The 10,661-nt window shown below is 42.2% G+C and overlaps 1 pseudogene; it reads left to right on the top strand.

The window, feature by feature from the left end:
- Nucleotides 1-266: 266 nt before the first annotated feature.
- On the top strand, nucleotides 267-1,386 carry LOC143641735 (poly(rC)-binding protein 2 pseudogene; annotated as a pseudogene).
- Nucleotides 1,387-10,661: the final 9,275 nt, after the last annotated feature.

Here is a 10,661-nt window from a genome sequence, read left to right as displayed (position 1 = left end):
TCTTCCTCCACTCTCTTTCTTCTACCTGCCTTCCTATTCATCCTTTCTTAATCCAGTTCCTTCCTTCCTCACCCCCTCTTCCTCTTCCACCCCCTTTCTCCTCTGTGCTCTTTTATTCTTTATTCCAAGCTTCCCCCCTTCCTCTTTCTGCCCAATCTCTTTTTTTCTCCGTCAGTGGCACCACACCTGCAGGTTTTGGCTTTCACCCCCCACTAATATCACAGTCTTGAGCACTCAAAGTTCAATTCTCTAGCACTCTGCTCAACATGGACACCAGTGGGATTAAAGGAGGATTCAGTGTCACAGCATTCAGCTACTTATGTGTGGAAAGGAAGATGGCAGTATCTTTCTGAAAGGAGAGTCAGTTAAGAAGATGTGGGAGGAGAGTGCTGCACATATGAATGTTGCAGAGGTAATTGTCCTGAAAGAATGGTCACATTGGCTGGGCCCACTAATGCCACCTTTAAAATTTGTTATTGACAAGCTGGAAGAGGACATCAGCAACTCTCTGAACAACAGCACAGCTGCTAAAAGACCTCAGTCACTCTGAGCCTGGTGGTCCCTACTAGTCAGTGTGTGTCTCCCTCATTGGAAAAGGTGGTTATGGGATGGAGATTAAAGAAAGCACAAGGGCTCAGGCCCAGGTGGCAAGGACATGCTACCCAATGCAGCTGAGTAGGCCTTTGTTATCACAGGCATTCTACAATCCATCACTGAATGTGTCAAACAGATGTGCATAGTCATTTTGAAGTCCCCAAACATGTTTTTTCATCACATACTGCCCAAGATGCCACCTTCTGCAGTCCTCTTTGCAGGGTACAGCACAGGCAGTGAGAGTGCAAGTTTTTCCCACAGCACCTCAACCATGTGTCTCAACCTTGACATAAAGGGACCCCTCTAGAGACCTGTGCCACTCAAGGACAGTCTGTCATTCCCTAACTATCCTTGACCAAGCTGCACAAGTTGGCAATGCAACAGTTTCATTGTCTTATGACCCATGTTCCACCTGATTCAGCAGCATTGAATCCAGCTCTTCAGATGTGAAAGGCCATCCAGCAGGTTTGCATGCACCTGGTCAGGCTACTCATAAACTCAGTGTCCCAAACAACTTGAATGGCTGCAAAATCAGGTGTCAAGGTGCCAAAACAAATGAGATCCTTCGGATGTCTGGAGCACAGGTGAATATTGTGAGCCCAGTGGAAGATTTACTAATAGCAGCTCACCATCACTGAATCTGCTGCCAGCACTAACCTGGCTCAGAATCTCATCAAGCTCAGCCTTTCCTCAGAGACAGGTGGAATGGGGAGCTACTGGAACAATGCAGATTTATCTCTTTTCTCTTTTGTCTGCTCACCACCACCCATGATCCATCTGTGTAGTTTCTGAACAGTCAATGATTCCAGGTTTTACATAGTTTGTAAATGTTAAGATTCTACACACTTTATCATCCACTCATGGTTGTTTAATTTTATTTGTTCTAATTAGTTATACATGACAGCAGAATGCATTTCAATTTATTGTACACAAATGGAGCACACATTTTCATTTCCCTGGTTGTACATGAAGTAGAGTCAAACCATTTGTGCAATTATCTATCTAAGGTAATGCTACCCATCTTGTTCCACTTTCTTTCCAATCCCCACAGCCTCTCCCCTCCTCTCCCTCCCCTTTGACCAATCTGGAGTCTGAACCCAAGGGCTCTTAACCACTGAGATACATCCTCAGCCATTTTTTATATTTTATTTAGAGACAATATCTCCTTGAGTTAATTAGGGAATCTCTAAGTTTCTGAGGCTGGCTTTGAAGCCTTGATACTCCTACCTCAACCTCCTGAGCCTCTGGGATTACAGGCATGAGCCATTGTGTCCCACTTAAATAATTTTTTTAAATTCTCAGTTTAGTATGAATTTAAAAAATAATTTTTTAAATGCTCAGTGTAGTATGAATTTAAACACCTATATGTCCCCATCTAAATAGAAGTGAATGGCCCTGGGCCGGCTGCCTTCTCTCACTGCCCTTCCCTACCTCTGCCTGGAGATAAGTTCAGTGCCAATTCTTTCTGTCATTCCTTATAGTTTACCATCAACGAGGAAGCAGAATTTTACTTGGTTTTGTCTTAGATGAGTTTTCAATACTGAATGTATTACCATTAGTGCTCTACCACTGTGGTGCTGTAACTTGTATTGTAGGGATTCTCTGCCTCAGTTGGCTAGACTCCTAATGCTGTCTGAGGCTATGGGTTTCCCAGATCCCTTCCGTGTTCCTGTTTCAGAAACCTCACTTGTTTCCAGTTTAACTTTTTGTTCTTGGTAATTTCATTATTATTTTTTTTTAATTTGGCACTCAAGTGAGCACACTTCATAAATGTTGTACACATTGGAAAAACATTGTCAGGTTATAGACTATGAATAAATTTAAATTACTAGAAAATTCCAGTGCAATGTCTGGATCAGCTCTGGCTGTCCATATATGTGTGTTTATGTCTTACACCTGTCTATCCTGGTTTATTTCCATGTCACCATATATTTCTTTTTACTAAATATCATTTGCATGAATTATTTTCTGTGTATTTCAATGTTCTTGGGAAAGTTTTCAGTAATTTTCTCATGTTTAATTCATTTGTGAGGTCATTTGTTTTTCCTTATAATATTCCCTGTATGTGAATTCATTTTCCTTTGAAAAGACTGCAGACATTTATCCTGAGGTAGAGCAGTCTTATTGAACCCTATTGCAGTTTCAGGAAGGAGTTTCATTTTTAATATATTTGAGTGTATCCCTTTCTTCTTTTAGAATTTTTTTTTTAATTTTAATCTTCTTATTAAGAAAACCCATAGGTCATGGAATGGTGGATTCTGAGAGATAAATCATTAGGTGTCCCCCCCTGGACCCAGGGAATGAGCCCTCCTGGGGTCACATTTCAGCAGTAAGAGTCTTACTGCCAACTTGGGAATGTGTTTACCTCTACACAAGTAGGTTTTCATTCTGAATTCCTGGTGAAGCAGGCTCCTTACCTGAGCTGGTTCAAGTGTTTGCTTTTTATTTCTTTGAGTTTTTTTATTGCCATATAATTAGTTTTTTATGCACTAAATAATCATATCTCCTGATTGTATTTTTTATTTTTATTTACTTTTTTGTTTGTTTGAAAATGAGTTGGCAGAGTAAAAGTGTGAGGAGGCCTTTCCCATGAAGCCTTGGCCTCTTCCCAAGTGATTTATGCCTGGCTCCCTCCTTCCCAGTCAGGCCTGACCAGGCACACACCTTCTCTGAGGTCAGGGTAGGCTGCCTTGGAACCAAGGCTGTAATTTCTCACATATGCATGGGACTCTGTGCCCAGAAAAGCTTCCTAGCCAACAGGGCCTGCTTTGGAAAGTCAGGCTCAGCTCTGCATAAGTGGAAATGTCCCTCTGGTGGGGCAGGTCCCCTTGCAGGGAGGAAGTCCTGCCTAAAAAGGGCTTTTGCCAATACCTTGTCTTCCTGGCCTATGTATCCAGGAGCATGATACATCTCCTGTCAGTCAGGGCCCCAGAGTGTGCATATTTGTGTTGGGGAGAGAGAGGGGTCTTGTGGAGCCCTGGCCAATCAGCAGGCAGCTGGTGGGAGGGGGTGGCCTTCCACAGTCTCAGAGGCCTGTATCTCTCACCCTGTGGAGTTCAGAATCCGTCTCCAGTACTGTGTCTTCTCTGCTGTGTGAGGCCCAAGTGGCTCTGGCTCAGATCTTCCTCCCTGTGTCCCACAGGTGCTATGAGGTCCACAAGAAGGATGTCAGGTCTCCCCAGAAGTGGAACATGATGAGTTTGTGGGGCAGGTCTGGTCAGGTGGGAGGTAGGCTTGTTACAAGTGGTGAACCAGCTGTGGCTGGCCTCTGGCCTCCCACTGTCAGCTCCAGAGTCAGCCAAGCCAGATCTGAGTCAGATGCTGCTACAGCTCAGCCCTTGATGCCTTCAGGCCATGGTGTGGGCTGTTCCAGGTTGGGTTTCCCAGTGTTCTAGCTGGTTGGCAGCTACTTTAGTCAGCAGCCATTTTGGCAAAACCCTCTCTGCATCGCTAGACCCTAGCCCTAGGCTCTCAGTGTGACTTGAAGGCAGCGGGTCTCAAGGGATCCTGGCCCTGGTGTGGGGCTCCTGTGTGATAGATGCTAGTCTGAGGGGTCTGTGTCCCTTTTTCTACCCAGGAGTCACCTTGCTTTTCCCAAACTAGCCCATGTCTTGGCAATCAGTGGATCCTTAAAATTTTTGTCTGTCCTCACATTTCCAGACTTCACCTCCCCATCCAGTGCACAGTATTATCATTTTTTTGCTCCTCACAATGCATTCAAGTGGGCACAGCATCGAAGATTTGTTTTCTGTTTGTGAATTTGCTATGTGATAAAACCAGAGAACAGCCACCTGGAATGCCACTAATAAAATACTTTTGTGCCTTTTTTTGTTTGTCTTCCCCAGGCACAGATAATTTAGTAACTTTGGTTTTAAATTCTGTTTCTCTGTTCCCAGGGTCCTGTGTCCTCTGCCATTTTCCTGTCCTTTCCTGGGCTGCCAAAGTGTGTCTAGAGCTGCCCTGTTTCCTGCAGAGTGCAAACAATTTTAGGCCCTGGGGCAGCTCTTCTTAGAGGACAGCCTGATGTGTGGGGCATAAAATCTCAAGAGAGCCACTGGAGGGCCTGGGCCTGAGGAATATTTTAAAATAGGCCTCATCTAGACAACTCCATTCTTGAAACATTATCTCCCCAAGCCCTTTTCCCATTTCTTGGAGCCAGGTGGATAGGCAGCCTCTAGATGCTGGTGTTGAGGGGTCAGGTTAGATCTGATACCTTCCCCTGGCATTCCGTCACAGTTGTGCAAGAGAAAAAAAAAATCTCCCAGAGCATAAGAAGCACCCAGTTCAGTGAAGTACTCTTCAATCCTGAAAAGACTGGAGTCATGGTCCAGGTCTCCTGGGAGGGTGATCATGGAATATTTTCTTGATCAAGACCAATTGGAAAGATGTCCAGCTGGCTGGGATGTTCTCTGCCCTTTCAGCAGAAAAATCTGTGGTCCCTCAGCACTAATCTTTTCTGTGTTTCTCACTTTGAAATTATGTGCTCACTTATTAGAGACCCAGGTTTTCCTAAAATGTGAAATGTATGTATTCAGAACTGAGACAAGCAAATTATTCTGACGAGGTAAAAAAATTTCAAGATAATACCTAGTTTTTTTTCTATTTGATACAAATTTTTATTTACTTTCCTGCTTTCTCTGAGCCTATGTACAAAATTTCTGAGACCTCACTCTTTTTCACAATTGAATCTCAAATGGAATTATAGGTTCTAGTCTCAAGAATGCTTCTAGAGAAAAGAGGTTAAAAAAAAAAACTGCTGTTGTTGAAGAAAGTGATTACATATCCAAAAAAGTTATGGTAGGTAAATTTGAACTACAAGGATTCTTAAGAATATTAGTTCCTTTGTACAGTGAAGAACTCCTGACATTTGGTAAATCTGTTTTTATTCCTGCTTTATGAATTTGAAAGATTAACAATAAATTGTATTGGAAAAACATGGCAATTGCCTGAAGTATGAATTTTTTTTACAAATTGATTCAATATCATGTAAGTTGTTATTATTAAATAACATCTCTGTTGTCTGAACAGAACAGGTTTTTATGAAATTCATGAGCATCTTTCATGATCTCATCTAATTCCAGTTACCCCCCCAGATACCCCCTCCTAATATCATCCCACTGGGAGTTCACCTTGTACCCTGTAAATTGTGGGGTTTACATGGCCCTTCAGTCTATAATTCTATTTGATGATGTTCTCCATAAGCTGCTGGATTCCTGGACATTTTGGCGACACTTAGATAACTGTCTACTCTTTCCACTTGTAGATGTAGTTTTCTGAATTTTCTCAGCAAAGCAATACTCATGTAATTTCACAGAATTTAAGAAAAAAAGCTAGAGAAACAATAGAGCTGCTTCTCCAAAATTTGATTAAAGTGCATGCAATTCATTTCTTCTTTTATCATGGTTTCCTATTTCCTTTGTACCCAGGGTGCCAAATTCAGCCATCTGTGGTCCAGGCAGTTTCCCTGGCTATGGCTGCCAGAAACTGTTTCCATCACAGCATATCATATAGGCCACACCTCAAGGAATGAATTGGAAGTGTTACCTGCTGCCTTTTAGAGGGGATTAAGGATAGTTTTCATTTCCTCTTTAGTTTGGTGCAGAATTTACCTTGACACTACTGGGCCAGGCCTTTCCTCTGATGATGGTCATTATCACTTCCTTAGCCTGTCCATGTTGTGTGTTCCTCCTTGTGTGTGTGAGTTGTGGTAGATTGTTTGTCTCCAAGAGTTGGTCCAGTTCATCTGAGTTCACAAATTGTGGCCACACAGTTCTTAATAATATTCCTTTATGGTTCTTTTGCTGTCTGTAGGATTGATAATGGTGTGTTTCATTTCTACTGAGTAAATTTTTGTCTTTTTTCTTAACTTAGTTGTGTTGTGCCATTACAAGGTTATCCATGATGAACCTGCTTTTGAGTTGATTCTCTATTGATTTCTTCATCACAGTTTCATTGATGTTTTTAATTATATGCTAGCATCAGATGTAGGTTCTCATTGCTATTCGTTCTTTAGTTCCCGAAGTGGAAGAATGAAGGTTGATTTTAATTCTTCTTTTGTAATGTAAGCCTGTAGCACCTCTAATTCCCCCTAAGCCCTGCCTGTGCTCTGTTCCACAAAGTTTCCTAAGATGCAGTTTCTGTTCTTTTTCTTTGAAATATTCAGACTGATCTGAGACACCTTGACCCATGTGCGGTTTAGAACTTTGGGATTTGACCTGCAGTTATCTGGAGGTCGCCCAGCTGTGTTTCTGTTAATGACATCTGTGGTAATTCCGGTATTCCTGGTGCCCACGTTGGAATTTGCTAGCCTTCTACACTAATGCCTGTTGTGGCTGAATGTGGCTGCTCTTGATGAATTTCCTATGATGTTAAAAAGATTATGTGCTCTATTGCTCTTGGTTGAAATGCCCTAGACATATACATGACATACCTGTTGTGGGTGTGCTATTGAGCCAGACTGTCATCATGAGTGCTCCATCTGTCACTCACTGTTAGACAATTGCTGCTGTCTCCTCCATTACCAGATTTCACCATGTTTATATGTAGTTGCTTTCTAAGGTATATTTGGAATCAGTAGATAAGTTGCTCAATGTACTCAGAGGGTCTCTTAGATTGTATTCAGCCTGAGTTTTGATGGAGTTCCATGAGGAAATAGCTGGAAAAAAAAAACAGAAGAAACACCAAGAGCTCAGCTCCTCCAGGGCCTGTGGATAGTGGAGCTGGGGCTGCTGCTTTAACACATGGTTGTGCTGTTTAACTCTTTCAGCCTCAGTTCCCTGCAGATCTAAGCCTTTAGGGCAGTGAGTGCTGAGCATGTGGGTCTTGGTCCTCTTTGAAGGATTTCTCTTGGCCTGTGTGGGTTTCCTCAGTTCCTTGGTATACCAGGGTGCTGGTGAAGTCCCCTTTTTTGTCCCCCCCCACCACCACCATAGTAGAGATTGAAACCAGGGGCTCTCCACCATTGAGCTACATCCCTAGGTCTTTTTATTTATTATTTGTTTGTTTGTTTGTTTTTATTTTGAGGCAGGTTCTCACTATATGTCCTAGGGTAGAAGTATGATCCTCCCACCTCAGCCTCCTAACTTCCTGGGACTTGAGCCATTCACTACTGTGCCCACCTGAATACTCCATTTCTCTTCTTTTTCTTTTTTGATACCAAGGATTGAACCTGGTTTTGCTTAACCACTAAGCAATATCCCCAGCTCTTTTTTATTGTTTTAGAGACAGGTTTTTGCTAAGTTGCTTAGAGCCTAGCTAAGTTCTAAAACTGGCTTTGAAATTGTGATTCTCCTACATCAGTCTCCCAAATCACTGAGATTGGAGCCATGTGCCCCATGCATGGCCTGAATACTCTAATTTCTGAGGTTAGTTTTTATTATACCTTTTTCTCTCATACTGCACATTGTGATTTTTTGTATAAACCTGCAGCCAGATGTAGGATTTTTTTTTCCTTATAATGTGTTTAAGCCATTCCCACAAATTTTCAACACCAGGTGTTTTATGATTAGGCAAAGCTGTGAGAGGCTGTTTTCAGACCTCAGATCGCACTAGGTCCACCATGATGTGCAAATGCAGTAATTCACAGGTGAGTCCTTCCCTGTTTCTTCTGGAGTCTGTGACCAGGGCTCCACATCAGGCACTCAGTGTTTCAGGAAGCTTTTTTGCCACTGTGACTAAACGACACAACCAGAAGAATTGTAGAGGAGGAAAAGTTTATTTGAGGACCATGGTTTCAGAGGTCTCGGTGCACAGGAGGCTGGCTCCATTTCTCGAAGCTCAAGGTGAGGCAAAATCTCATGGGGGGAGAGTGTGGCAGAGAAAAGCAGCTCACATGGTGATCAGGAAGCAGAGAGAGAGGTTTCCACTCACCAGATACAATATATCCCCCCATAGCCACATCTCCAATGAACCCCTTTCTCTAGCCACACCCCAGCTACCTCCAGCTAACACCCAGTTAATCCCATCAGGGACTAATTCAACAATTAAGTTAAGGTATAACACAATTTCTCCTCCAAACCTTCTTGCATTGTCTCACACTTGAGCTTTGAAGGACACCTCACATCCAAGCCATAACACTCAAGCTGCTGTCATGTGTGTGTATATATAGTATGTATTAAGCATATATATTATATATTTTTGTTCTTTTTTATTCTCTATTTGTTTCTGGTGTTCAATTATAAGTGAACTTTTCTCTTAATTGCATTTCAGTATTTCATTTTATATATATAGAAGTTGATTTTTTATTATTAATTCATCTTTTATTGAATTTTGTGTATTACTTTTTCACTGTTGCCCTTGGGAACACATCTTCCTATTGCTTGCTTCCAGGTTCTGAAAATCATTTGTCCCGTTGCTATAAATTTAATAGTACAGCATTTCTTATGGTCCTACATTGTGAACCAATTTTGATTGTCTCAACTTTGAAAAATGGCTTAAGGTCCAGGAACCACCACTATGAAACATGCGATGTGGTTGATCACTTCAGCCTTTGAAAGTGTAGCAGTCATGGCCCTGTGAGGAGGTCTGTGTGAGGCCTCTGTGTATGTGTGGGTGTACTGGAGCCCCACAACTTCTCAGGTTCTCATCTCCCTCTATGAGCAGGCTTTCTGGTAGGAGCAGCAGTGAAGAAACACAATTAAATGTCCCTGTTCTTTTGCAGTAGAGACTCTAGGGAGCAGGAAGCCAGAAATAGGTCAAATGTACACTGTGTGAGGTGGTCGCTGTGGATGATGGGGAGAGGTGGTGATGGGTGCAGAGCCTTCGCTGTCTCCCCCATCTTGGGGCCTGTGGATGCTGTCTCTGAGGGTGACTCTGAGTCTGAGTCGCCTGCACCCACCTCTATCTGCTTGGTGAAGTCCTTGATTTTGTCAAACTGTCTGGGGCTATATGACATTGCTGAAGTCTGGAACACAGGGATTTTCTTCCTGTTTTCCATGGTAGCACTCCTCTTGCTGTGTTGTCTGGAAGTGGTGACAGCAGGCATCCTTGACTTGGTTTTGTTGTCATAGGGACAGCCTTTTTTCCTTCAGCCTCAATTATCATGTTAGGCTCATGTATTGTAGACCTATGGCCCATTAGGGGTTTTCATTCTTTCCAGGTATGTGCATGTTTGTGTCGTGCTGATGGCTTGAGATTTGTCAACTGTTTTTTCTTCATTCTTTCCATGTGTTTTCACCTTTCCAGATGCTCAATGTGCAGGTGTTTTCTACAGTTCCTTGGGGGCCACTTCACTCTGATTGTGACCTACAAAGGACAACATTTTTATTTTTAGTGTTGATTCACATTTAAGTTGCACATGTTGATGAGGAGCAGTGAGCTAGTTGCACACCTGTTCAGTGTGTCATGATCAGATCAGGGCATTAGCTCTTCAATCTGTTAACATTTATCATTTCTTGGTGTCTGTAGACTGCTCTCAGCTTCATTATGAAATACACAGGGACATGCTGTGCACCCTGTCACCTCCTGTGCTGGAGGGCAGTACTGCTAGCTACTCCTGAGTGTATTCTGGTACTTGATTCCCAGCCTCCTCCCTCAGGCCCACCCTGTCCTCCCTCCCCTCTCTTTCTCCCTTTGGTGACTACTCTTGTACTTTCTGTGAAATCAACTTTGAGTTCACCCTGTGAATAAGACCAGACAGTATGTCTTTCAGTGCCTGCCTTATTTCACTCAGCAGGGTGTCTATCAAAATAGTTTCTAGTTGTCTTCTGTATTTCAATACTGTCTGTCATGACACTTTTTTCATGATGAATTTTAGTAATTTGAGATTTCTCTCTCTTCTTCATTAGGGTGACTAATGGTGTATAAATTTTATTTGTTTTTTTCATAAAACTAGTTTTGTCAATTATTTGAATTGGTTTTTTTTTTTTGTTTCAATTTTATTGATTTCCACCTTGATTTTAATTATTTCCTGCCTTCTACATTGGTATTTGTTCTTTTTCCTAGGGCTTTGGGTTGTAATATCAGGTGGTTTATTTGTTGACTTTTTATTCTTATAATGAATGAGCTTAATGCTATGAACTTTCCTCTTCATATTCCCTTCATAACATCCCAGAAATTTATATATTTTG

This window comes from Callospermophilus lateralis, chromosome 5, assembly GCF_048772815.1.
Source record: "Callospermophilus lateralis isolate mCalLat2 chromosome 5, mCalLat2.hap1, whole genome shotgun sequence".
In the NCBI taxonomy this organism is placed as follows: domain Eukaryota; kingdom Metazoa; phylum Chordata; class Mammalia; order Rodentia; family Sciuridae; genus Callospermophilus; species Callospermophilus lateralis.
This window is presented reverse-complemented; position numbering and strand designations above follow the sequence as displayed.